Source organism: Podarcis melisellensis, assembly GCF_964234715.1.
Source record: "Podarcis melisellensis genome assembly, chromosome: 3".
Classification (NCBI taxonomy): Eukaryota; Metazoa; Chordata; class Lepidosauria; order Squamata; family Lacertidae; genus Podarcis; species Podarcis melisellensis.
The window spans coordinates 34258992-34283970 of record NC_138530.1 but is presented as its reverse complement, the minus strand read 5'-3'; the positions used below and the strand labels follow the sequence as shown (position 1 = coordinate 34283970).

The 24979-nt window shown below is 45.7% G+C and overlaps 2 long non-coding RNA genes across 2 annotated transcripts in view; both read right to left on the bottom strand.

Moving 5' to 3' along the window:
• LOC309366082 overlaps window positions 1–24979 on the bottom strand; it is a 36538-nt gene that overhangs the window by 10320 nt on the left and 1239 nt on the right. The window lies entirely within an intron of this gene.
• LOC309366039 lies at window positions 1877–16854 on the bottom strand. The gene is made up of 3 exons (XR_014166431.1): window positions 16062–16854; window positions 2760–4355; window positions 1877–1921 (listed from the first exon to the last, which is right to left on the bottom strand). It is a non-coding gene; the product is annotated as an uncharacterized lncRNA (long non-coding RNA).

The following is a 24979-nucleotide window of genomic DNA, read 5'->3' as shown; positions in this document are numbered from 1 at the left end:
GTAATGAGTAAATATAAATAGTACATAATAGCTACAGAAGAATTTTGGAGTGAAAAAGATGGAAATATTGAGCTACAATACCAAGAAACATGGCACTTCTGTCTAAAGCACAAGTGGAGTATGCTGATTTTAAGGATCCTTTTCATTTTGCTGCTACCTTACAATACCTTCATTGTATTAAATCCTACAGTCTCCTCTCTCCAGGTGCCTTTGTAAATGGATTTCTCAGCTATTAATCAATGTAATTTGCCAGAAGAGATAAGTTTTGTTTACTGGCAACCGTCCTCTGGGTCTATGTGTCAAATTCTCCTGTCAACTAGGAATCAGAAAAAAAATGTTGTTTTTTGTTTAAAAAAATCAACTCACCTTTGATGCCCAACTAAAAATTCTGAATTGTTACAGAATGAATTTTCAAACGTTGCAGGGGTAGGAAGTTGTCATAGAAGCATAGAGCTGGAAGTTTATGGCTCCTGGAACTTTGTTTTGCCAGGTGTAAGCAGTGCTGTGGTTAGGTAATTTCAGAGACTAGATACTAAAGGTATTGGGGGGGGGGAGCAGAGGTGGGCTGTATAGATGCTAATGTGCATTACTTCCCCTTCTGCTAGGAGGAACCCTGGACTTCTGTCCCAAGGTCTTGTTCTGATGGCACCTCTGGTTTTAAGAGGTCTCTGGGTGCTTTCAGACTGCAGAGTTGGTCCAGAGGCTGTGTCCAACCATTAGATGTAACTGAATACAGGAAAGGCTGCAACTTGAGTCAGGTTGTGCAATTCTCCAAACCAGCTGAGCAGGGACCATGTTGTCCCTGTGTGTACAGTACCTAGCCTGCAACAGGAGCAAAACAAAATTAAGTAATAGGAGGAGGAATGGGTCAGCCAGAGGCAACAGAGTTGGGATAGCACTGCCTGTAGCTGATCTAGTTACACTGTGCCATTTGGCTGGAAACTTTCTGCTCTGTTACCAAATGTCCTTGGCAGACGTTGCACTCACATTACCCACTTTCGGCCAGCGCCATCGGGACGTAAGTAGCTTGGGCGGAGGGTGTGAGAGCATCCCTGGGCAGTGTGAGAACAAATTTGCAGAAAATGTGGGAGCCTCCTTCAGCGAGGCATGGATTCTTTCTGATTTGACAAAGGCAAGGCTGGTGTTCAAGGAGCCCAAAGTTCAGGTGGGCCCAAAGTTCAGGTGGGTTCAAGGAGCCCAAAGTTCAGATTTTAGGATGGTGGACATGCCATGTGACTTCCCCCAAAGAATCCTGGGAACTGTAGTTTATGGGTGATGGGAATTGTGGCTCTGTGGGGGTAAACTACAATTCCCATGATTCTTTGGGGGATGCAGCCCATGAAAGGACATCCTGTTAGCTCGATATCATGACTGCCTTGCCACGAGGTTTTACCTGCACTTGGTAAATTGTCATATGCATTCACCCAATCTTTCTTTTTCATTGCGGCAAAGTATTGAAAAAACAAACAAACCACACACACACCATGCCTTGCTTTTAGAAGAGAACTACGAGAGCAAAAGCCAGGAATGATGAGTTCAATAATCATATAAATAGGACAATGAAGTGCAACCAGAATGTTTCTAACTAACTGCTGGTATTATCCATGGAGGTGGCAATGCCTGAGAAAGTAAGTGAGTGTGGACTAAGCTAAGGTATTATTATCTGTGCTGCCTTGCTTCTTGTGTGGGCTTTAAGATCTATGCAAATGAAGTGTAATTAGGCTTGCCTCTGGCCACTTTTGAACCTGTCCAGCTTTGTTTCTTCGAGATTATTGCACGTTTACTTCATCCTTGATTCCCATCAGAAAAAAAACCAAATGTGTACGAGCTGTTTGTTTTCAGCCCCAAATCTGGTTTTCCTTGATGCAGAATGTTTGTTTTCATTTGGGAAGAATGCACCAACATCTGCCTAGAAAGGCTACTACAAATGTATAAAATGTGATATGAGCGAAAGGATCAAGCAGCCTACATGTGCAGTCACAATCCATCCCATGTAGTGTATCCATATAATACCCCTATGGTGTGCAGCTAGCTGCTCAATATTTGTAGCTGAAAATACATGCTTTGCTACATGTGCACACTGAAATGTTACTGGTCCGCCCAAGAGATTTTGGATGGTTGTGTTTAAAAAAGAAATAGTAATGTATGAAGTGAAGCAACATTGATTAGGGATGCAACATGGCATCACAGTTTCTATTCCAACCTGCGTCCACCACAATCAGCACTGTTTCTGCTGCAGTTCAGGGTCCACCAAATCCTAAGTTATTTGTGTCGCAAATTGACTGGGAAAATAAGTTATGCCCGAAACCAAAAGTTCATCGAGGATTGGGGAAAATTTGTAGATTATCTGAAAAATATATGTGAGGTGCAAACAACGCTAGTGGGGTTTCAAGAAGCACTGTAAAATTTTAAGAGGTATTGTTGAAAGAAAATAGAAAAGGGAGGGAAGACAAATGGCAATGCAATTAAAGGAATGCGTATTGAAGGGTAAATATGGATGATTACCAGAGAAGCTGAAGGAAGACCAAAAAGAGTACTTTGTTAAAATTTGTTAAAATTTGGATAAAATTGTATGATTGCATTGGAAAATTAATAAAAAATTTATTATAAAAAAATAAAAAAATTATTTGTGTTGCTGCCTGCTATTTAACATGTGTTATGGCAACTGCATAACTTATGCAACAATTTGCATGGTTTACATCCATTTCAATGTAAAAGAAATGTCAAAATAATGTTTAAAAAGTTATTAACAGTGGTACCTCGGGTTGCAGATGCTTCAGGTTACAGATGCTTCAGGTTACAGACGCCGCCAAACCAGAGATAGTACCTCGGGTTAAGAACTTTGCTTCAGGATGAGAATAGAAATCGTGCTCCGGCGGTGTGGCGGCAGCAGGAGGCCCCATTAGCTAAAGTGGTGCTTCAGGTTAAGAACAGTTTCAGGTTAAGAACGGACCTCCGGAATGAATTAAGTACTTAACCCGAGGTACCACTGTAACTGCATATCACTTGCAGATTTAGAAGAAAACAACAGTGTGAACTAATACAAATCATATTCACATGACCAGTTTCCATTCCTGACCAATGACAATTTCCACTTCCCTTTCCATCTTCATCAGAATTCTCTTGGCAATCTCCAGCCTTGAGAAGGAACTCACATTGCTGCATAAAAGGACTCCCTTGTCCCATATATACTCACCTAGTCCTTGAGATCCTCAGTGGGAGGACCTTTTCCAAGTTCCTCTGCCTACTGATGTGATGTGGATGGTTATTATGGACAGGGCCTTTTCAGTGATGGCACCCCATTTATCCAATGCCCTCCCCAGAAAAATTTGGCTGCTGCCTATACTTGGTTGCTGTCTTTTAGGCTCCAGCTGAAGACCTTCTTGTTCCCCCGGGCCTTTTAGTTGCAATGGGCGAAAGTTCATAGGTCCACAATAAAGGATATACTCAAGTTCTCGGGCTCAGTCCCCAACATCTCCAGGTAGCATTGGAATAAAGTCTGGCAAAAAAACTGGAGAGGGGCTGCCAGTCATTGTTGACAATACTGTGTTAGAAACATGTGTTAGAAAAGTAGAAATAATTCAGCCCTTTAGCCATCCTGATTGGAAATATAAAATGATAATTAAAGCATAGTGGTTAAAGAGAACCATCTTGTTCAGTGCTTAGAGAACTGAAGTAGGGCCAAAGAGATCCAGGTTCAAATCTCTGTTCAACTGGACCTTGGACCAATCAGTATAGCTCAGCCTAATATACCTCTCTGTGTTGCTGGAGAAAGGGGTGCAGAGAATCATGGGTGCCACTTCAAGCAGTTTGGAGAAAAGCCAGGATACCTGTGTAACAGATTAGCACTCAAGAAGTACTAATCCACGCAAAAAACAACCAAGAGTTTTGTGGCATCTTTAAGACAAACAAATTTATTATGGCATAAGCTTGACATTCTTTGCAACAAAAGACGAGCACAGCTTCTCTTCTGAGCAATTCCTGTTAAGTGATCTTGACTCTGCATGCTGAGAAGTCTGGCAGTAGAGTAAGCATCTTTCAACTCTTTAAAAAGTTTAATCGGTGAGCTTTTTGCCTGTCCCAAGGCTTCTCGCTTAGAATGGCTCCCAGCAGCAACAGACAACGGCAATCAATTAATAGCTTGAAGCCACTGCCTGAAATATTGAGCTTTGTGCAGAAGAGATCTGCATGCGCCATTGGGCTCTCTTTTCACATTATCCTCTGGCAGGAGCTCCCAGCATGGTTCACTAGTGGGATCTGACAAAGGGCAGCAACAACAGCAACAGCAACAATGCCTTTTCTGCTCCAGGTTTTAGTATTGACTGAGCCAAACAAGCAGGTCATGCAAGGAGCCACTGCCAAGGAATAGACGAAAACAATTGCATGCCACACTTGCTCTTTGCGGGTGAACAGGCTGTGGCTAATAGCCACACTGACATGTGGAAGGAAGTTAGCAAACATTTCTTGGGCTCCTACTGCACAACCCAATATCACCAGTGGGGAAGATAATCAAGTTTGGTGCTGGTGGTTTTTAATTGGTTCACATTCGGAAGAGTAAACCTTGAGTTCTCTGAAAAACAATCACTGGGGGAAGAGGAGTAGCTCAGTGGTTTTGCATGCAAAAAGCCCCAGGTTCACCTGCTGGTGCCTGCAAATGAGGCTAGGAACGCCTCCTGACTGAAACCCTGGGGGCTGCTGCCAGTCAGTGCAGACAATACTGACCTAAATGTCTCCCAGCCTAGCCTACCTCACAGGGTTGTTGTGAGGATAAAATGGGAAGAGGGTGAATCATGTATCTTGAGCTCCTTGGAGAAAAGATGGGGTTAAAATGAAATGAAACTAAGAAAACGCCATTGCTGAAAAAGCATCTTTATATTTACCTGGTGAGGGTTTTTAAAAAAATGACAGGGGAGGGGATAGCTAACTATTAAGCTTACACTGTAAGGATAATAGGACCGCCCCTCCCCATATAAACCATCCCAGACTCTGTGATCATCATCTGAGGCCCTTCTTTGTGTGCATCCTCCGTGTGAGGTCCAGAAGGTGGCAACACAAGAACCGGCCTTCTCTGCTATGGCTCCCCGTTTCAGGAATGCTCTCCCCAGGGAGGTTTGCCTGGCGCCTTCATTATACACCTTTAGGCGCCAGGAGAAAACATTCCTCTTCAACCAGGCCTTTAGCTGATTTGTCTTCTACAGCATTTTACATGTGTCTGTGGAAAGGGGGCCGGGTATTGTTGTGCATGTCTTGTTTTTAATTATTTACTTGGTTTTTATCCTGTGTTTCATTCTGCGAACCGCCCTGAGATCTTATGATGAAAGACGGTATATAAATCCAATAAAAAATGAAATAAATGAAATAAAAGACAGGCCTCAGCCCAAAGACCCATCTGGCAAAGCAGGAAGTGGGTGGGTGGGAATGAACCCTTTCATTTCCTGTTGTGGTCCTGAGGTGCTTTCTCTGAAGATGGTATTTGCTTTGGGAGGAAATCCCTCAGATGCCACTGCCTTGCTCTGATAACCCATGTTTGAAGAGTGCTGTAAGATATCTTCTAAGCAAACAAAGGTTTAAAAACACAGGGCCCGGCCCTGCTTTGCACATGGTCCCACTATGAATCATCGCTCAAGATGAAGGGCAGCTGCTAGGCCCCACAATAAACTGAGTGAAGCAGCTGATTTTGCGCATTGTTTCTTTTTGAATGCATTATTATTGGGGGGTTTTACCACTAGGAGGAGAGAGAGGTGACTGTGCTCTACTCACAATGCCACAACAACATGGCTGAGTACTCTGCCCTTTGGTAAAGGACACCTGGGCGGTTAGTCCAGTCAAAGGTGACTATGGGGTGCAGCATTCATCTCGCTTTTCAGGCTGAGGGAGCCGGTGTTGGTCCACAGTCAGCTTTCTGGGTCATGTGGAGGGCATGACTAAACAGCTTCTGTGACAAGTGCCAGAGTGCATAGAAACGGCGTTTACCTTCCTGCCGCAGCGGTACCTATTTATCTACCTGCACTGGCATGCTTTTGAACTGCTAGGTTGGCAGAAGCTGGGACAGAGCAATGGGAGCTCACCCTGCCGTATGGATTTGAACCACCAATCTTCTGATCGGCAAGCTCAAGAGGCTCAGTGGTTTAGACCACAGCGCCACCACGTCCTTCTGCCCCTTGACTGGGTGGTGACAACAGGCACCATTTGCTGCTCCACCTGAGGCACTGAAATGTCTTGGGCTGACAGCTGTGCATCTTACACAGTGACAACAAACATGGCTGCTATGTGTACAGTTAGAAGAAGGGCCATATAGCTAGATGGTGAAGCATTCTCAGTACGGCCAGGTAGCGCTAGGAAACATACACTCTCTGATATCCAGGATAGCTCCTGCAAGTCGGTGTAGGCCAGCATTTCTCAAACTTGGGTCTTCAGCTATTGTTGGACTACAGCTCCCATCATCCTTGCCCACTGGTCCTGATGGCTAGCAATGATGGGAATTGTAGTCCAATAACAGTGTAGTCCAACACTAAACCTGATGGACCAATGGTCAGACTTAGTACGAGGCAGCTTCCGATGGTCTTTGGGGTTTCTTACAGCAGCATGGACAACAAACTTGTGTGTTCAGACACAACTTTAGACAGCTATAGATGTCAGCCGGGGAACCCAGACTGGGTCTGCCAGTTCTGAGCAGAGTGTACCCAGTTGTTTAAAGATTCATATACATGCACCTATGTTCTCCACATTGCTGCAGGATACAACAGTGTGCATACAGCCACTGTATTCATAATGTGTGTAGCTCATTCAGCTTCTCTCCCCCTGCCCCCCCATGCTGACTAGAGTCTGCCTACAAGTCAGGAGCAGGTCATCTGACTTGCTCACCACAAGCCGAATCTGCAGCTTTTGTACCAACATGCAACCTCAAGCCATATTTAGACAGTTGGCAGTGGTGGAAAAAAAATGTCAACTTCTGTTCTTGGAGAACAAGTCAGACAACTAGTTTGCCACAAAGCAGGCAAGCAACCATGTGTTTCAGTACTAAGAGATGTTGGCATCATTTCTGGTCCAGTTGAAAGGGCTGCTCCTTTGGTCAGAGCAAGAATATCTCCCCCCCCCCTCCTGGATAGGGTTTCTGTACCTTTAACAGGTGTGTCACAGGCAAACATGTTGGTTTGTCATTTCACTCTTACTTTTCAGGAAATCTGAACAAAAGAGAACAGGTTTTTTTTATTGCAATACCCCAAATTATCCCTAAATAGCAGCACAAAGTTCTCACCCTGAAGGTTTATACTTATTAAACTAGAATACTGGGTTTGCACAAGTACTTACATGAAAAATATACATATATATAGCATGATGCTTTTAATTTTGTTCCTTCCCTCCTGCTCATTTCCAGATAAAAGTCCATATTTGCTACTGAAGCATCCAATATTATTTCCCACCTACACAGGAAAGTTTTATTGCAATACAACCTTCATAGATTTGTCTAATTCTTTGATCATTTGGGATGATCCAGTGTGTTAAAATAGTCTTAGTAACTTGAGGGCAAAATCGGCCAACTTGAATGGCTTTCAGAGAGGATTGGACAAATTCATGGAGGATAAACCTATCAATGCCTACAAGTCATGATGACTATGCTCTGCCTCTACAGTTGATGGCAGAAATGCTTCTGAAGGCCAGTTGGTGGAAACCATGAGAGGGGAGAGGGCTCTCGTTCTGCTCCCTGGTTTCCCACAGGCAACTGGTTGGCCACTGTGAGAACTGGATGCTGGACTAGATAGGCCACTGACATGATCCAGCAGGCTATTTTTGTGTCATCACGTTCTTAACTTGGAGGCAGGTGAAGACAACATGAGGGCCTGTTGATACCATCTGCCCTGTGGGAAGAAACATCTCGTACTGGTTCGATGGAGCTAGTTGTTTTGTTTAGTGTGCATGTGGCTCTTCTTGTGTTTCATAAATGTTGTGAGTCGAAAAGTGGGATATAAATCTACAGAATAAATAATAGTGGCTAGAGAAAATGGTTTGTTGTTAACTCTCCCTCATTTCTAAGGTCCCATACATTTCAGGCAGTGCAGTGGTACCTCAGCTTAAGAACTTAATTTGTTCTGGAGGTCGATTCTTAACCTGAAACTGTTCTTAACCTGAGGTACCACTTTAGCTAATGGGTCCTCCCGCTGCCGCCACGCGATTTCTGTTCTCACCCTGAAGCAAAGTTCTTAACCCAAGGTACTATTTCTGGGTTAGCGGAGTCTGTAACCTGAAGCATCTGTAACCCAAGGTGCCACTGTATTATGCCACTTTAAACAGTCATGGCTTCTGCCAAAAAATCCTGGGAACTGCAGTTTGCTAGGGTGCTGAGAGTTATTAAGAGGCACTGTAGATTAAACCACAGAGCCTAGGACTTGCCGATCAGAAGGTTGATGGTTGGAATCCCCGTGACAGGGTGAGCTCCCGTTGCTCGGTCCCTGCTCCTGCCAACCTAGCAGTTCGAAAGCATGCCAAAGTGCAAGTAGATAAATAGGAACCACTACTGCGGGAAGGTAAACGGCATTTCTGTGCGCTGCTCTGGTTCGCCAGAAGCGGCTTAGTCATGCTGGCCACATGACCCGGAAGCTGTACGCCGGCTCCTTCGGCCAATAAAGCGAGATGAGGGCCGCAACCCCAGAGTCGGCCACAACTGGACCTAATGGTCAGGGGTCCCTTTACCTTTACCCCCCTCACAAACCAAAAATTTCCAGGAGTTTTTGCTTTAACATACCAGGAATAGAGAAGCAGAGTCCCTGTAAGAATATCAATTCCAGGGTCTAAATTTCCTTAACTTGCACCACTCAAAGGCTCCTTGTTTATGCTTTCACATATCATCATTTCTTAGTCCAACCTGTTTTCTTGGCGATAACTTTGCTCATTTGGGCATAGCCATCCCAGGACGCTGATGATCAGCCAGCCTCAGCTGAAGAGAAGACATATGCTCTAATTCTAACACACATTAGGACTTGCTTTGTCTGCCACCGTCTCCACCTGTTCATATATTTACGAGGGAAATGTTAATTGCCGAACCTTTGGTGTAAATATAACAACGGATTCCACCCCAATAGCTGCAACTTCTTGCTCGTCGTATGAAATTGCACAAATGGCATCGCAGAAGTGTTGCCATATGTCCACCAGCAGTGCGGAGTCCACCAAGTTCGTGCAAATATTATGTGAATTATATTTGGAGTACATAAATAAGCTGTGCAAATTAGGTACGGCCCTCTGGCTCACAATATGTTTTCAACAAGTCTCTGTGTGCTGAACTAATTGGTTGCTTCTGATGCTACCTTTGCAGCGGTTCCGCGCTAAGGCAGTAAGGCCAGGGTTCTTGCATATTTTTAACTCCTTAAAAGGGGGGAGGGGGATTTTCATGTTTCTGAAAAACAAATCCCGTAAAACCACTGAAGTACTCCATCCCTATTTGCACCCTAAAATATATGCACAAATGAAATTATATGAAAAAGGGACTTCCTTCTGCCTTTGTGCATTTCAAAATTGCAGCATTGCACGGTAATCTGGTGCTGCCACAACAGCAACATAAAAGTACCATTGCCATAACAGAGGGTTGGAGTGTAGGAGTTTAGCTTCTGCTGGCATTCCTGGCTCTGTTACTTTAGTCAAAAAGAGCCTGACCCACCAATGGCCCGAGGCCCTTGGTTCCTAGGGATGAGTATTAATTAAAGTGAGGGTGTTATTTTAGTTATTTGCTCGGTTCTGCAAAGTGCCACTGAGTCCCTGGAACATGAAGCACCAAGACCTTGCTCATTTGCCTGTCAATGATCCTCCCTTGCCCTGCAACTTGGTTTGGTCTTAACTTGCTTAATGCTCAGGCAAGACTGGACTTAGCAAGCATGCATGTTATCTCTTGTTTTTTATTTATTTTTTTGGAAACAGATTGTTTTATTGCTCAATGCAAGCAACTCTGGATGTATGTCTAGGGCACTGTAAACCAGGCTTGTTTAAAGTTACTTTGGCCAAGCAGTTTATTGCAAAAGTACTTTATCACCACCAGATCTCAAATGCTACATGCTGCTGGTTATTTTCTCATGGGATGAATGGCTTTTGCACGCTGTGTGTGTGTGTGTGTGTGCAGAGGGGTAGGAAGGTCAGGTGGTACCCAGTGCAGAAAATTTATTGTCCCCTCCTCACATTGTTGGGCTTTTTGGGGGGGGGGTTGGCCTGCAAAAATGGTTTTACGTTATTTCATATTTTCTTACAGAGGAATGTGGATTCTGAGTCTCAGATAACAAGTAGGCGACTATGGACAGATACTTCAATCTACAGAATGGATTGTGTTTTGGCTTGTGTTATTTTATTTATATTGTTTATTTATTTAATAAAAATTATTTTAAAAAACAAAACAAAAAACCACAGCAGTAAAATCAAGAAAAATTAACAATCCTACTTTAAAACATACAAAAGCTAAAATATTAAGATGAAAATTACTTTAACTTCCTAAGCATCTAGGTATGCTTGCCTAAAGAAGAATGCTTTTAGCAGGTGCCCGAAAAGAGTCTAGCAAAGGCACGCGCTTTGTTGAAATTTCAACCTTCACGACATAGGAAAACGGCCAAGTAAACAGCTATTTTCGTGGAGGAGGGTCAAGATATTAACTGATATGCATGAAATTTCATATGTAGCTATATAATCCCTAGTGTAGTAAGAAAAGACCTTTGGAGCAGGCATTTTTTTTAAAAAAAAGTTTTTTATGAACCGCCCTAGTAGGGCAGAAATTGTTCCTTGATAATTTGTCACCCCCCTCCATGATGGGGCGGCCTGCCCCCCCTTTCCTACGACCTGTGTGTGTGTATGTGCAAGAGCACTGGTTATTGGGTAAGACAGTCCACTTCGGCTCATACATCAAAAACTGCTGAAACCGATGCAATTTTTCAAGGGTGGTTCTAGTCCATAAGAGTCACTCCCTAAAACTGTGATAGCTATAGAGGACATGTCTGCCCAGTTAACAAAAAGCCATTGCTGTTTTGAGGGCTCTTTTGAAAACCTGGTTAGTAAGCTTTTTGATAGCGAATAGCCTGTCTGCATTAATTTATATTTATATTTCTGTTTTTGCTATTTATTAATTTATAACCACTGAATGCCAAGAGAGTATTTAAGTGCCAATTGACAGTAGTAGTAGTAGTAGTAGTAGTAGTAGTAACCCGATGGCTCATCCCAACTGCATGCTTTTCACATGGCAATTTTCTTACATTAATAAATTTCCATGTGGAAGAAAAGCACATATTCTATGATACATGATACAGACATGATACCTGTGCAGGAAAACAGTCATGTTTAAAGGTGCTTCTAGAAAGCATTTTTTTCCTGGATCTCAGGCACGCTAACTCAGTACACTGCAAGCCTGCAAGCCACACAGCTCCCCACACAAAACCAACCAGCTCTCTTGCCTATTGACATAGCAGACATCTCAGGCCATCTATGTATACAACAGTTTTTTCTAGCTTCAAAGCAGAGCCCAACACTGATGGGATTACAGAGGTGTCTACCTCATCCCATAAACATGCATTTGATTTTTAAAAAATCTAAATGCAAGACATTACATTTATCTCTGTTGAATTTCATGGTTCAGAGTTCCAGACGGACAGAAACTGTTTTGAATATAGATTCCGTCTTCTGTGACATTAACTACCCATACCAGCCTCACAACATCTGCAAATCTAAAAAGCATCCCCTCCATGCCCTCATCCAAATCATTTACACCAAAGTTGAAAAGCAAAAAAAAAAAATTCCATTTTGCACATACCCCAGGTTCGTATGAGGCCTCTGCCTATCTATCTATCTATCTATCTATCTATCTATCTATCTATCTATCACTTGATGCTGAAATAGGCTTCTAAGTAATTTACACATTTAAAAAACAATTAAACAAGCATTAAAATATAAAAATCCACCATTAAAACACACAATTATACTGCACGCACAATAAAACAACCCAGTAATTGAAACAGGAGATTTGGGTTGAGAGGCGATGGGAAATGCCTATGTAAGCAGGTTCATCTCCCAAAGCTAGCAGAATGCCTCTCATATTTCAGCAGGGAGGGCATTCCACAGCACCAGTGAAAAGGCCCGCCTCACATCACTGCAAACCGATAGATAAACCTTAGCCCATGGCAAGGCTAACTGTGTTCCATTTATCTAAATGCTCTTACTGGGCAATGCAGGCAAAGTCAAGCAGTCTGGTTCAGAGTAGTTTAGGGCTTCATATGTAAAACAAGAAGACCTTACAACTGACTTGGTGGCTTACAGGCAGCACCTGCAGATCGCTTAGCATGGGTGTGATATGTGCCCAGAAAGGGGGACCACCTTCCACCCAGGCTGCAGCATTCTGGTACAGCTGCATCTTCTAGAACACCCATAAGGAAAGCCCCACAATGAGTGCATTACTGTAGTCTCAATGTGAGATTACCAGCCCATGTATTACAGAGGCTAAACTAACCCTGTTCAGGAAGGGGCACAGTTGATGCACCAGCCAAAGCTGGTGGCAGGCACTCTTTTTTTGTAAGGGTTACCTGGACCTCCATAGACAAAGTTCCAAGATCACCCATGAACCATGTAACTGTTCGTTCAGAAGGAGTGCAATCCCATGCAGAACAGGAACAATCCCCAATTCTCAGACCTGGCCACCACAGTGTCTCTATCTACAAAGGACGTAGCTTCAGCTTATTGGTCCTCGTCCTGCCTACAACCATACCCTGGCACTTACTTTCAATGAACACACACTGGGTACTGGTGTTCAACCAGCTGTGGATCCTACTCTGTCTTCACAACTCTATGGTGCTCTAAACCAGTATTTCCCAACCTTGGGTCTCCAGCTGTTTTTTGGACTACAACTCCCACCATCCCTAGCTAGTGTGGTGTAGTGGTTAAGAGCGGTAGTCTCGTAACCTGGGGAACCGGGTTCGCGTCTCTGCTCCTCCACATGCAGCTGCTGGGTGACCTTGGGCTAGTCACACTTCTTTGAAGTCTCTCAGCCCCACTCACCTCACAGAGTGCTTGTTGTGGGGGAGGAAGGGAAAGGAGATTGTTAGCCGCTTTGAGACTCCTTCGGATAGTGATAAAGCGGGATATCAAATCCAAACTCTTCTTCTTCTTCTTCTAGCAAGGCCAGTGGTTAGGGATGATGGGAAATGTAGTCTGAAAACAGCTGGAGACCCAAGGTTGGGAAACACTGCTTTAAACCAATTGCTGGAATTGTTTGCCTGACACTTGGTGGCCATCAGGTTGTGATCGGTTTGCAGTGCTGGAAAGCAAATGATGTGTGCCACCCCAGTCCCCAGGATGACCATTCAATAGTTCCACATTCTCCTATTGGGAAGAATTTCACTGCTTTGCCTTGAGTGCCAAAATGCCAGAGGCTAGACCCCTTCTTTAAAAACCCTGACAAATTCTAAGCGGAATTCTGAAACATCGTTATGCCAGCCCCTATTGAAGTCACCTGGCATAAACAACCCCCCCCCCCTCTCCAAGGCAGTTTTTCCAGCTCGGTGATTAAACTGACAGCTGAAGACAGGAGATAACCCAAACAAGAAGCGTTTGCAAAGGAGATTACTTTTACCCCAATGCTTCTTCCCATGCACCTCGTAAGCACTGCAGGCCAATTTCTTTTGCATCTTGGACCAATTCTCTTTCCCCCTAGGATAGCTCAAGCACATGCGTCTCTTATCTGTTTAATGTACAGTCCAAAGGGGGAAGAGTCACTGTCTCACTGTGCCTGTTAGAGCACCCCCACCATCCCACTGCCTAAATATAACACAAACTGGCTGCTGAAAATGGTCTATTTTTGTAGTTCTACCAACACCTCCTCTAAAGATAGGCACTGCATGAAAAAGACCAGCTAATTTTGGACCAAGGCACTTTCTTCTTCTTCAGTGCTTTGGAAAACAAAGCATCTGACAGCAGCAGCAGCAGCAGCAGCAGGAGCTTTGTTTATGAATGCCTGGCTCCTCAGGTGTTAAAAAGTTTGGGGCTTTTATGCTATTTCTTACCAGCCTTCCCCAAACGAGCTTGGTTGCTTTCTTTGGCGATCACCAGAAATAGAAACAAACAGGCAAAAGACCTTGCTTTCTTCCACTCACAGAGAAAGAGTACATCTGAAGAGGACAGCCTAATGGGATTTGATCATTGGAATTTAAGCTTCTCTCAATTTGCACAGCAGTTAAAGGAGATGTGCAAAGTGCTAGTTGGATTCTCTAGGGGAAGTCTAAGAAACATACACATCCCATCTTAATAGGCCTTTTTAATAGTCTCTAAAGTAGCAGCGCTGCTGCATTTCCACTTGTTATTTTCCCAAATTTATTTTTCTTCCCTCCTGGGTAAATACATTTTATTTTATTTTTACCCTAGAATGCTGTTGGTTTTTTCCAAGATGATGCTTGCTTTCTGCAGTTTTTATGAGAACTTGTATTTAACAAATTGTTGGTTGTTGTTTTTAATTAATCATTTGCTGCACTTTATTTAGGCTTGATTCTCAACTGGCATGTGTTCAAGAACTATACAGTTTTGAATTTTATTATTAATAACTAACACGGAGGCTCTAAGTAATAACCATAAGAGGAAAGAACCTCACGTCACCCTCATTTTAGATTGCAATTTTAGCCAACCTTCCTGCAAGTCAATTCAATTGAACTCAATAGGATGTTCGATGGAACAGGCATGCATCTGTTAAGAGATGGGGACTATTGAGAGAAAGCAGATGCCTTCACTGTATTCTTTTTGGAGCACCTCCATTGTTTAGATAAGCGTCTCTACCCCATCATTCAGCCCGGACACTGAGGTCCTCCTCTAAGGGCCTTCCAGTGGTTCCCTCTCTGCGAGAAGCGAGGTTACAGGGAACCAGGCAGAGGGCCTTCTCGATGGTGGCGCCTGCCCTGTGGAACACCCTCCCACCAGATGTCAAGGAAATAAACAACTACCTGACTTTTAGAAGGCATCTGAAGGCAGCCCTGTTTAGGGAAGCTTTTAATGTTTGATGTTTTCTCCTTTTTTAATATTCTGTTGGGACAGGCCCAGAGTGGCTGGGGAAACCCAGCCGGATGGGCAGGGTATAAATGAATTATTACCCAGACCCTTAGAAAGTTGAGGTAATTCTAATTTGTTTTAGTTTTTTAACTTTTGTATGTTTTAAAGTATGTTTGTGATTCCGCCCTCCCTTCAATTTTACTGTTTTATTTTTGGCAAACTTCTTTGAGGTTGTGTGTGTGTTTTTACAATCAAGTAGCATACAAATGTTATGAAAGAAAGATTAACTGAAGTCAAGTATGTATCCCCATGCTACTGCATTCATGCTAAGCTGTTAAAAGGTTCAAAAGCAGCTGATTGCTTAGAACTTTTTAGGAAAATATTTCTCCACTACAGAATCCATGTACTCAACGCACCATGTCACATGCAGGAAACTGTGGGATTTAGTCACATCTAAAGTTAACGGGGGGGGGGGGGTCACAAGTGTTTCTATATTTGTTATCCAAGCTGCGAAGGGAAATGCTGATTTTTAGGTTCCTATTCAGACACACCACATGCTGCAGTGACCTGTACTTGCCGACTCCTAACAAATCGCCTGGTGTCTGTTGAGAGGAATGCTGTTAATTGTTACTGCGAAAGAGAGTTTATTAAAATACTTAAGATGAGAGATGTGTAATTAACGCAGCTTTGTGCTCTAATGGGTCCCTTTGCTCAGAGCTCTCTGAAAAATTAATTAAGTGGCCCTCCACCCTCATGTGGTGATAAAGATACACCAATCCAGCAGAAGGGTAACCCCGGGCAGGCAAGACTGCCCTGCGAAAAGAGACAGAAATATTGAGTGGGATCCAATTCCCAGCTCCCTGTTCAATCCGCAGGGTAAAATGGGGATTAATTTGATCCACCAGATTCTGAACTTATGGAACCCCACACAAACAGCTTATTACTTGGTTAATTAAATGTACACTCTGATCTGTGCTTCTGGCCTGGGTGGTTTACTGGTGGTTATAGTGAAATATACCAATAAAACTCTACTTCTTAGCTTTTAAATGAGACCTGCTCGGATGAATTACCTGTTTGTAAAGCTCAGAAACCTCATCGGCTCTGGAGGTCTGTGGAGGAGGAGGTAGTTTTACATGGAGATGAAGATACGGAAACTCTCCCTGCTCCCCAGGGGTTACTAGAGGGCCACCAATTCTCCATTGTTGTTGGCATCTGTCTGTCTTGGGGAGACAATGGAGTGTGCCGTTGGGGGTGAAGTCAAACTATTGGAAGGTTACTGTGCCTGCTGCGGTTGCAGTGACTGATACAGGAGAAGGGTGTTTTGTTGCAGCTGGGGCAGATTAAGGCGTCCGGTTGTGCTGCTGCAGGTTTCTGTATCATGGTTTTCCTTCTTTCTGTGCTCCTCCGAGCATTCGTTCCTCCTCTGGTTACTGCTGTGGATGCGTGACCTGTCTCCAGGCACCAGTCATCTGAAAGGGGTTCTCACATGGCAGGGTTGATGTTGCCAGCCCTCATGTCATCTTTGTAACACAAGAGTTGGCCGGCCAATGGACCTGGTGCCTGAGGCCAGCTCCCCAGCATCCTTGGGGATCCTGCCATCTTCCATTCTGTGGATGTGACCAAGCCAGTGTAGATGCTGCTGAGACAGGAGAGCAAACATGCTGAGAATGTGATGCAGTGCATGTGTCAGGTGTTGTCGGGGACTGGGCTGAAGAGGAATGGTGGAGGCTGCCCCCCACAAACCTTCCCGAAAAAAGGACAGTATAGATTTACAACAACAGAAGGTCATGACTCTGAGACGAAAGAAAGACACAGATGAGAGATAATGGAAGGGGAGGCGGGGGAAACATCAGAGCCAGAACAGCTGGCTGACACGTTATCATTAGAAAGCATGGAGGGCTGTGAAATGGGAAGAGCAGAAAGCGGAAAGGGCCTTACACAGCCACCGTATGAGGGGTGGAGCTGCAGATGATGGAGAGTAAAAGGGGGGGGGAGAAGATTACTTGGAGCAACACCATTAATTAATAGGGACTACTTATTAAACCACTGAGACTTGGGCTTGCCGATAAGAAGGTCGGCGGTTCAAATCCCCGCAATGGGTTGAGCTCCTGTTGCTCAGTCCTTGCTCCTGCCAACCTAGCAGTTCCAAAGCACTTCAAAAGTGCAAGTAGATAAATAGGTACCACTCCGGCAGGAAGGTAAACGGCGTTTCCATGCGCTGCTCTGGTTCGCCAGAAGCGGCTTTGTCATGTTGACCACATGACCTGGAACCTGTACGCCGGCTCCCTCAGCCAGTAAAGCGAGATGAGCGCCGCAACCCCAGAGTCGTCCGTGACTGAACCTAATGGTCAGGGGTCCTTTTACCTTTACATTCCTTTCTCTCTCTCTGTAAATCCAGAATAAATTCCATAGCAAGGACTCTTCTCGTTACCTGCTTTCTTTTGCTGCCACTGGGGGATGGATAGGATTCCCTGAACCTTGACAGGTGTTGAGATGTTGCTCTTGGTGGTTCCAAGTTGCCCAAGACTTGCTTCCATAAAGCAACATGCTCAACAGAACAAGCCTGGTAGATCTTCCCACACCCTTTTGGAGCGGCGAGCCATTGCCATAGCTGCCAGTTGCTATTATTTTTTCCTTTCTAGTTTGGCAACTGGGGTAAGGGACCAGTTTTGGCTCAGGAGTCTTTCGTTGCTGATCACTATTCTGTGTGAATTGTCCATGTTCATTCAACACACGGGAGATCCAATCAGGAAGTCCCTGCTGGCTGGCTGGCTGACCTCGGCTTAGGAACATAGGAAGCTGCCTTCCACTGAGGGCCCATCCACGCTTGTCCTGTGCCTGGAAAGCACAGGGATAAAGGGGAGATGTTGTAGAGATGCATGATATTGACCAAGGTGTATCCTCCCTCTCTCATGTTACTAGAGCATGGACTCAGCCGATGAATGGTGGGCGATTAAGGAGAGGCAAAAGGGCTCACTCCCTCATTAAATGATGGCATCTGCTGCCACAGGATTTAGCGATGGACATCAACTTGGACAGCTTTATATAAAAGGGGTAAGAAAGACAAATGAATGGAAAGTAGAATCACTACACAGCTGCTAACAGCAGTGGCAGAGCATACGCTCCCACTGCCCGGGTTTGGTATGGCGCTGCCCAGCCGAGGAGAGGGGTGGCAACTGCAATTCTCCTCCTTTTCTCCGTCTCCCGGGTCACACCTGACCCAGAAGTGGAGCTGTGGCTGGGCGCAAGGCAGCTCCCTTGCCCGCCGGAGCCAGACTCCAATAAGGGAGACTGGGAGGGGGGCAGCTGGTTGCTCCCCCTCTCAAAAATGCACCCGGGGTTCATGGCCCCCTAGCCCCCTCTATGCATCGCCTCTGGCTAGTCGCAAAGGCTGTATGCTGCCTTGAGCATGAGAAGTATGCCCCTGAAAGCCAGTCACTGGGAAACTGAGCACTGTTCCACAGCATTTGATATTTTCATTTATATACATTCGTTCAAAATAAGATGGGTTTATGAAGCATTCTATATCCACCCACCACGATGACAAAGAATTCTACGAAACAGTAGTCAATATCCGGAATTACTGTTCAGTGTTGGGCATCATTGTTGAATACACAAAGCTTCACAGCTTGTCTTCCACCGTACAAAGTTTGGTACCTCGCTTCATTTAAAGATTTTCAGAGACTTTGATACTAAAGATTTCATTTTGAACTTTTTATGATTTGAAGGAATTCTATTAAGATTGTCTATTACGTATGCATATGGTCATCGTGTTGCCTAGACATTGTTGAAGTCACTGGGAAACAGCACATGGAGAGAGCTATTTCTCTTACGCTCTGCTTATGGGCTTCCCATAGGCATCTGGGTTGTCTCTGTGGAATCTAGCAGGACTATTCCTACATCTAAGGCTGGTTTAACCATAATAATAAAGTTATTACTTAAACCCTGCCCATTTGACTGGGTTGCCCCAGACACTCTAGGCAGCTTCCAACCAAAAGGCTTTCCGGAGATGATGGGCGCTCCCTCCTGACATGGTTTTCAGCTTGGCTAGGCAAACCATTGCAGTAACCGTTTCTATTTTTAAAATCGTACCTCTCTGCCGCTTTAGTTTTTTATGCTGTTTTAGTGGTTTGTTTGCTTTGTAAATGGCTAACTTGCTCTTCTTCTCACTGATTTTGTTAGCTGCTGCCATGAGCCTGTTGTGGACAGGCAGGGCGTAAACGTTTTAGTGAGGAGAATGGAAACGGAATCTCAAGGGTTGTTTTCAACTGGGTCCTCCTCAAGAGCCGACCAACTGAAATGAACGAATCTAAGTGAGTCGCGTCCATTTACTTCAATGGGTCTACTCTTGAGTAGATACCCTAAGTAAAGACATACATGCATAAGTAAAGACATATATGCATAGAATTGCCACTAAGCTGCCTGGAGTACAGAGCAGTTGGCCCAGAATCAGCGTCTTGAGTGGCAGGGACCTGAGTGTTTTTCTCAAGAGGCCAAAACTGAGCCGTCAGCCCAAAAGACAGCAGTTCTAGCTGGCTGGAGGCAGGAGTTTCCCCTCCCTCTTGAGGCTAGGAAAGGTACAGCTGTGCTCAAGAGCCACAGGCAACCACCTTCTAAGTAAATATTTGTAGGTCTGGGCTAGCCAAGGGGAACAGAACAGGAAGCCCCAAACAGTTTTAAGGCCATAGGAAGCTGACTCATACAGTGTCTATCTAGTTCAGTATTGTCTACACTAATTGGCAGCGACTTGCCGAGATTTTAGACAGGAGCCTTTTATAGCCCTGCCTGGAGATATCAGCGACTCAACCTGGGACCTCCCACAGGCAAAAAAACATACTGTACCAAGAGCATGCCTCTAATCTGAGAGTTGTCCTTAAAATAGGAAATAGGAAGTTGCTCTATACTGGGTCTTTTGAATTATGGTGCTGGAGGAGACTCTTGAGAGTCCCATGGACTGCAAGAAGATCAAACGCATCCATTCAGAAGGAAATTAGCCCTGAGTGCTCACTGAAAGGACAGATCCTGAAGCTGAGGCTCCAATACTTTGGCCACCTCATGAGAAGAGAAGACACCCTGGAAAAGACCCTGATGCTGGGAAAGATGGAAGGCACAAGGAGAAGGGGACGACAGAGGACGAGATGGTTGGACAGTGTTCTCAAAGCTACCAGCATGAGTCTGACCAAACTGTGGGAGGCAGTGGAAGACAGGAGTGCCTGGCGTGCTCTGGTCCATGGGGTCACAAAGAGTCGGACACGACTAAACGACTAAACAACAACAACTATACTGGGTCCAACTGCTGATCCAGTCTAAGCTCAGTACTGTTTGCACTATCTGGCAAGTGGCTCTCCAGAATTTCAGACGGGTCCAGACTACCTGGATGGAGATGCTGTTGACTGAAGCTGGGACCATCTGCCTGCAAACCTCTACCACTCAGCTACACCCCTTTACCCATAAGATTTCCACAATGAGAAAACTGGACCAATCCAAATTGAACCCAGACAGCTTTGAGCAGTAGAGTACTCCTAAGACTTGTCTGCTATACAGTGGTATCTCAGGTTAAGAACTTAATTCACTCTGGAGGTCCATTCTTAACCTGAAACTGTTCTTAACCAGAGGTACCACTTTAGTTAATGGGGCCTTCCGCTGCCGCCACGCGATTTCTGTTCTCATCCTGAAACAAAGTTCTTAACCCAAGGTACTATTTCTGGGTTAGCGGAGTCTGTAACCTGAAGCGTATGTAACCCGAGGTACCACTGTACTGAAAAGCTGCTGGTTCAAGAATTCATTGGGTGGCCGTCGGCAAGCCACTTTCTCTTGCCTAAAATACGGAGATATTAAAGACCAGCTCTGCTCTGTCGCTAAGGTTAATCAAAAATATTGCCAGTCACGTGCTGCTGATTAAATGATGGACAATAACTGCAAGCATGTTGTCCTGCAGCTTCCATTACGCCAACAAGTTCCAGGCTCTAGTTTTTAAGTCCACATGCCTCGGGCCTCCCTTCCTCAGGACATCTGAGGACATGTTGTCTTTGGGAAGCTAATCATCACCACACTTTGCTCCAAGGCTGTTGATTAATCCTTTGATTCTAGGATCAATTATCACATGTTCATTATCCACAGACTTTTTGCAAGAAAGGAGGTATCTAATATACAGCTACAATGGAGTCAGGATAAAGAGCAGTTATTATGGGGCTCAGCAGTTGTGCTCTGGCAGACAAAACTGCTGCATAAAGTAGGAAAAGAATTCCCTTCCATCTTTTCTTAGAAGGTAATGGTCCATTGATCCATTCACCTCTCAGACATATCTACTGGCTCAGCAAGTGTTCGGATTGGGAGCCATAAAAGTACTGATGTGGAACAGCATGTCCCTTTCAGAAACGGAGCCCATAACTCCATATATGGAGTCAATAATTAGTGAAGGGTGGAGTCCCTTACAGCATGACCTTTGTCCTGGATATTTCCTGCTCCCTACACTGTTTTCATGATGTTCAGCTTTTATTTGCCTCACTGTGGTGGAGGGATAGGAAGAAGCACCAGCAGAATCTCAGAACCCTCCCATTTTGAGGGTTTTTAAGGTTCTACAACTCTCATAGGACCTTAAAAACTAGCAAACTGATTGTGGCAGGTGCTTTCGTGGGCTAGAGCAGGGCTGCTGGGTTCTGTGTCTCTCCAGATGTTTAACTCCACCTTCCACCAGCCTCAGCCAACATGGCCAGTTGCTCAGCTGGAAGGCCACATGTTCCCCATCCTTGCACCACCGCCCACCCCATCACAAAGCCACAATAAGAATGTCAGAGCCTTTTGGATCGGGCCAAAGCCCATCTAGTCCATCATCCTGTTCTAACAGCGGCCAACGAGGTGTGGGGAGCCCACAAGCAGGAATCATGGAATCAAAGAACTGTAGAGTTGGAAGGGACCCCGAGGGTCATCTAGTCCAACCCCCTGCAATGCAGGAATCTTAACTAAATCATGCATAACAGCTGCCCAACCTCTGCTTAAAAGACCTCCAAGGAAGGAGAGTCCACCACCTTCCAAAGGAGTCCGTTCCACTATCAAACAGCTTTTACTGTCAGAATATTACTCCTGAGGTTTAGTTGGAATCTCCTTTCTTGCAACTTGAAGCCCTTGGTTCCGAGTCCTACCCTCCAGAGCAGGAGAAAACAAGCTTGCTCCATCCACCATGTGACAGCCCTCCAGATGTTAGGTGGCTATCAAATATCCTCAGTCTCCGCTTTCCCAAGCTAAACATACCCAACTCCTTCAACCGTTGCTCATAAGGTTAGCTTCCCAGACTTGAGTGCAATACAGTGGTACCTCAGGCTAAGTACATCATTTGTTCCGGAGGTCCATACTTAACTTGAAGACCACTTTAGCTGATAGGACCTCCCGCTGCCGCCGCGCTGCCAGAGCATGATTTTTGTTCTCATCCTGAAGCAAAGTTCTTAACCCAAGGTAATATTTCTGGGTTAGCGGAGTCTGTAACCTGAAGTGTATGCAACCTGAGGTACCACTGTAGCACACCTGCAATTCCAGTAACTGGTATACAGGAGTGTATTGATCCCCACACTGACGGCAGAATATAGCTACCCTGGCTAGTAGTCACAGATAGCCTTATGCCCCATAAATTTATCACAACCCTTTTTTTTTAAAGGACCACAATATTTTAATTTTTGTGTGTTTGCTGATAATGGCCTACATACACTTCTGGAAGCAACTTTATATTATGATAGGCATTCCATTATTATTGCTGTTGTTGTTGTTGTTAATAGGCATTCCATTGTTGTTGTTATGAAAATGGTAATTTCGACATTCATCTGGTCCTTGGCATCCTGCAAGCCCTACACCCCGAGGCTTTCTTTCTCAAGCGTTTCTTTCTAACTCTCCTGAAATGCTGGCCTTTGTTCGAGACGGATCTTTACCAATGCAAAAAAAAAAGGGGAAAAAAAGCCAATTTCCAAACACACAAAACAAACAAACGCAGCGGGAACAGTTCGCGCCTCACTTCCTGGGGAGCCCTTGTTTTACCCGCCCCCTCAAAAAAGGGGGGTAGGAAAGGTTGGGGCAGACGTAATCTTCGGTGGGAAATTCCAGCGCCCATCCCCTCTTCCCCGCGGCTCCGTCCAGGATTTGCCCCCACTGCATTTCCCGCCCGCAGCCTCCCCTGCTTGCTCGCCCTTCCTCGCCGCGAACGCAAAGCCTTGCACGGTTGCATCAGCAGCGACCGTCCCAAATTCCATAGTAAAACTCCTTGATCTCTGGGGGTTAGCCAGCAGCCACGTAACTTTACTGGAAGACACCCGAGCCCAGCAGGCAACGCCGCCCGGCCGTGCGTGCGTGCAAAGCAGCAACAGCGGCGGCGGCAGCACAACTCAGCCGCAAAGCGCTCCTCCCACCGGGGAGGCATTCCTGGAAGGGGCGGGCCCGACGGAAGGCAAAGGGAACAGCGTGCGTCTCTCCCCAGCCAGGGGTGGCAGCGGCCTAGCAGCCGCTGACGGGACGCAACCAAGTCCCCGTGTCGGCTCTTAGCCGGGATCCCAGCAATACGGGCGGATTCCGAGCTGTTTACCCTTCTCAAACGGTTTACGCCGCTCAGGACCTTTCTGGCGGCCGCTGCAGTTCCGCAGCTCCGCGCCCACTTTGGCAAAGCGCAGCCATCAGGCGTGGATCGTGTGAGCTCGCCCTTCGCAAGCGCCTACGACACGTGTATCGTTCGATCTGCGTTTCTTTTAAGGTTCTTTGCGCCAGATCCTGTGTGTGCTCACTACTCAGAGGTAAGCCCTCCAGAGTTCATCGGGGCTGCTTCTCAGGCAAGTGAGCAGGGCTCTTGCAACCGAACTTGGAAGTGAGGCCTACTGAGTCCGATGGGGCTTCTGTACAAGTCTAAACATGTCGATCTTGAAATAAGCTCCTCCCCGCCCGCATCTCCACGGGACTTCATAGACTTGAGCGATCTCATGTTATCCAAGTCCAGCATTTCCTCGTCGGTATGTTGGCAAGTGAGGCTTGCAAATAAATAACCTCGGGTTTATTTAGGGGTCTACCACGGGCAGTTTTGGGAAACGGGGCGCGTCCAGCAAGTTCAGGAAAAAGCCTGGACGGCTATGGGGATCTTTCAGTTCCTTCCTAGAGGAGGCAGCGCTGCAATTATAATAGTTGAATGCAATTTGGAGCTCGCTAATTAAAGTAGACCCGGCAAAGCGGGGGAATGCGTTATGAGATCGAGCGGCCGCTCTACGACAGAAGAGCCGGCTATTACTGCAAATTGCATTTGGGGCAAATAATAACAAGAATAAGCGGGCGAAGGGAGTACCGCGCAGGCGGGCGGGGCAAACCGACTCGGTATGAAGCTTCGGCCAAGTTGCGCGGCACCAGCGATTCTTTTTATCTCCGCCGCTGTTCTACTACTCCCCGACACGCCAAACCTGACATGCCACCCAAGATCGGTAGCACGTACTTGGGAGGGAGCAAACGCCCTTTTGCAAACAATGCGTCCTGATGCAAATCTTCCCCACCCTGCCCTTGCTTTGGGTCGCGGTGCTAATCGGCCCGTGTATTCTGCCACAATAGCGCAAGCCGCCCACACTCGAGTTTTGCACAAGCAGCATTTAAGAAAATCCACCGGCGCCGCGAATAAAGTGTCTGCTTCTCTTCTCCGTTCTCCCCCCGCCCCCACATTACTATTATTATTACTATTACTATTAGCGTTTCGATCCTGTTCCCCTTTAAGCGGAGCTCGGTCTGTTGCAGACGACCAGGGAATCCCTCTCCGAGCGCGTCACTCTAACCAAGGAAACCCGCGCTCGCGTAGTACAACGCAAATGACCATCTTTGGCAACGGCGACCTGCGACAATGGAACAGACTAAGCCTACGCGCTGGGAGGGGACGGGGGACGTGACACGAGGAGGCCGCGGCCGAGAAATGAAGCCCGCCAGGCGAACGGGCCGGGCTGCGCCTCCGCAGGGACGGAAAACGGGGCGAGGAGAGCGG